Source organism: Equus przewalskii, chromosome 30, assembly GCF_037783145.1.
Source record: "Equus przewalskii isolate Varuska chromosome 30, EquPr2, whole genome shotgun sequence".
In the NCBI taxonomy this organism is placed as follows: Eukaryota; Metazoa; Chordata; class Mammalia; order Perissodactyla; family Equidae; genus Equus; species Equus przewalskii.
In genome coordinates, this window is record NC_091860.1 from 15835943 (window position 1) to 15839202 (window position 3260).

The following is a 3260-nucleotide window of genomic DNA, read 5'->3' on the forward strand; positions in this document are numbered from 1 at the left end:
GCGAAAGGATCAATAAACTGTGGAACATCCAGACAATGGAATATAATATTCAGTGCTAAAAAGAAACGAGCTATCAAGCCAAGAAAAGACATAGAGGAATCTTAAATGCATATTACTAAGTGGAAGAGGGTAATCTGAAAAGGCTCCATACTTGGACTGTGTGAATCCAATTATATGACATTCTGGAAAAGGCAAAACTATGGAGACAGTAAAAAGATCACCGGTTTCCAGGGAGTAGGAGGAAGGGATGAAAAGGTACAGCACAGATGATTTTTTTAATAGACTTTATTTTTTCGAGCAGTTTTAGGTTCACAGCAAAATTGAGAGGAAGATACACAGATTTCCTGTATACCCGCTGCCAGGGCACATGCACAGCTTCCCCCACTGTTAGCATCTCCCACTACAGTGGTACATTTGTTACAATTGATGAACCTACATTGACACATCATTATCACCCAAAGTCCAGAGTTTACATTAGAGTTCACTTTTTGTTATACATTCTAAGGGTTTGGATGAATGTATAAAGACATGTATTCACCATTATAGTATCCTACTGACTACATTTACTGGAACACAAAGCTTACAATGTGTCAGACATATCCAAAAAGCTTTGTATCCATAACCTACTTAATAATCACATTTCTATGCATAGCCACTTTTATAATTACTCCTTTCCAGAGAAGGAAACACACTCGGGAGCTTGAGTAACTTGCTGAGAAACCAGAAAAGCAGGAGACAGGTAAAGCCTGGTTCATACTTTGCAGGAAAACAAAAGAATACTCCTTAAAAAATTACCTTTTTTAGCTTAAGAGTTGTTAAAGATAACCTGAGGCACATTAAAATTTCCAAGCGTTTATTGGAGGGCTAAGTGGAAAGTGGATAGGAGGCTCCGCCCGACAGAAGCCAGGGGAAAAGCTTTTACAGAGAAGATGAGGAAGCAAAGCAAGGAAATTATTTGACTGGCTCTCGCTTAAGCTGTTGCCTTACTTGGGAAAGCTTCATTGGCTGTTTGTGATTAGCTGTTCTTCAATTTCCTTTTCTCAAGTTCAAGCTAACTGACTCTGGCTTAGGTTTTGGTTTGTTTCCATAGGCTCCAAAGGCATTAGAGCCACCTGGGTCTAATGGTTGGCTTGTTTAATTACTTTAACACAGTATAGCTGAATTTGGAGGCATTCGAGTCCTACTCGTAACAAGCACCTTGAAATTTTACGTTTCTTATACCAAACTACAATACTGACTGAGGAATCAAATTTACAAGGAAGTTCAATAGTCTCCACAGAAAAATCACATTGTTTTTTGTGGATTCAGAATGGTATTTTTTTCCATATATAGTTACCTTCAACTTGTGCTTATTATAGATTTGTAATGCAAGTACTCAAAAAGGGGGCACTCTTTCAAAAGAATGCCTATTTTATGCTAATGTAAGCAAACAGCCACTAACTAGTTTGTACTATCAATGTTTGGCCCAAGGCAAATTTGATCTACAATGTTTTTATTCAAAACTAATCACTGAAGAATCTCAAGTCGTTAGAATATATATTATAAAGAATGTTGTCTTTGCATCTCTCATTTAGAGTACGTAAATGTAACTAAGACCACAGGGAGAGTAAATAACCTTAACAGAGGACACAGTACTTACTGCCTGTCCAGAGGGGGTTACAGCAGGAATAATGTAAGGCAAAAGGAAAGGCTAGGTAGGGTTGGCCAACTGTTTTTATGAAAGGTGACCCTTTAATCAGTGATAAAGATAAAGAAGGAACAGGAGAGGGAACATAACAGAAGGAAAGAAACAATGACAATTTTGTCCCTTCTGGTTCTTAACTCTTGATGGCTTCTCATTATCAGTAAAATAAATTCCAAAGTCCTTAGCATGTTGTGCCAGTTCTCTGTGAATCCATGATTCCTAGGCTGCATTGCCAGGCATGATTCCGCAGGTTCCAATTTCACAGAATTACTCAAATTCACCAGACTCAGTCTTTGCTTTCCAGCCTCAGTGCCTTTACTCATGTACTCCCTCATCTTAAAATGTCCTCATTCAGGATTTAATGCAAAGGCGACTCTGGCTGAAAAGCTTTCCCAGATCATATTTTATTTTCCAGTTGAAATTTATCTTTCTTCCCTCTTCCTGTATCACCAATGTATTTTACACAGATGTAAGAGCACTTATCACATCCTGCCTAGTGCAGCCATTAGCTGAAACTGTCCTATTTCCTTTGAAGGGCTGTAATCTGAGCGCAGACAACACATCTTTGTCATCTTGTACTCCCCAACACACCTATTCCAACACCCAACACGTAAAATGATCCTAGAATCTTCAGCTCAGAGTTGAAAGGAAACTTAAAGATCAAATAGTAAATGTCATAAGGTGTCAAGAAATGCTTGATGCAAGAATGATGGAGGAAAGATTGAGGCAAAAGGCTACGAAAAGAAAATTATAAAAGGCAATGGCAATAACAAACATTTATTAAGTACTTATCATGTGCCACACAACCCCAAGCCCATTATGTATATCATCTCATTTAATGTTCATAACAATTTAACAAGGTAGGTATTGTTATCACTCTCATTTTAACAGAGAAGCAAACCAAGATACAGAGAGGTTAAATAATTTGCCCAAAGTTGAACAGTTAAGGAAGGATGGAGCCAGAATTCAAACTTTGGTGATTTGACTCTAATGTCTACACTTGTCATAAAATACAGTTCAGTCAGTAGAGGGGCATTTCACACACACCTGAGAAGGAAGCTTCAGGAACCAGTGAATGAAATGTACTTTCCATCCTGCTACCCTTTAAACGCCCACACAAGGACACCAGGTGTCATTATCTTGAAGTTAAAATGCTTACCCGAAATGGCCAACATTCACATAATGTTCTAAAACATTCATATAATGTTGTATTTTCAGAAAGCACATTTCTATGATTTTTAATGCACAAATCCCCATGAAAGCAACACTTTTGATAACCAGCCCAGCATTGTAGGCACAACAGAGGAAATACAGTGAATTTAATCAAAAATATGTACCCAGCCATTGGGGCCCCTTGGGGAACACTTGCTAGAAAAACCACATGTAGCTTTCATTTTCTATCATCCGGCCCTAACATGGCCCTTGTTTTTTCTGCTTAGTAATAATTCAAAGCAGGTTGCCTGTAAGAACAATATTTTAAAGACTAATTTTTTATTACTTTGATGCTAAGCAAATTTTTCAAATTTTCCCATTCCAATCAAAGCCCAATAAGATATTTATAAACTACTGAGGCTGA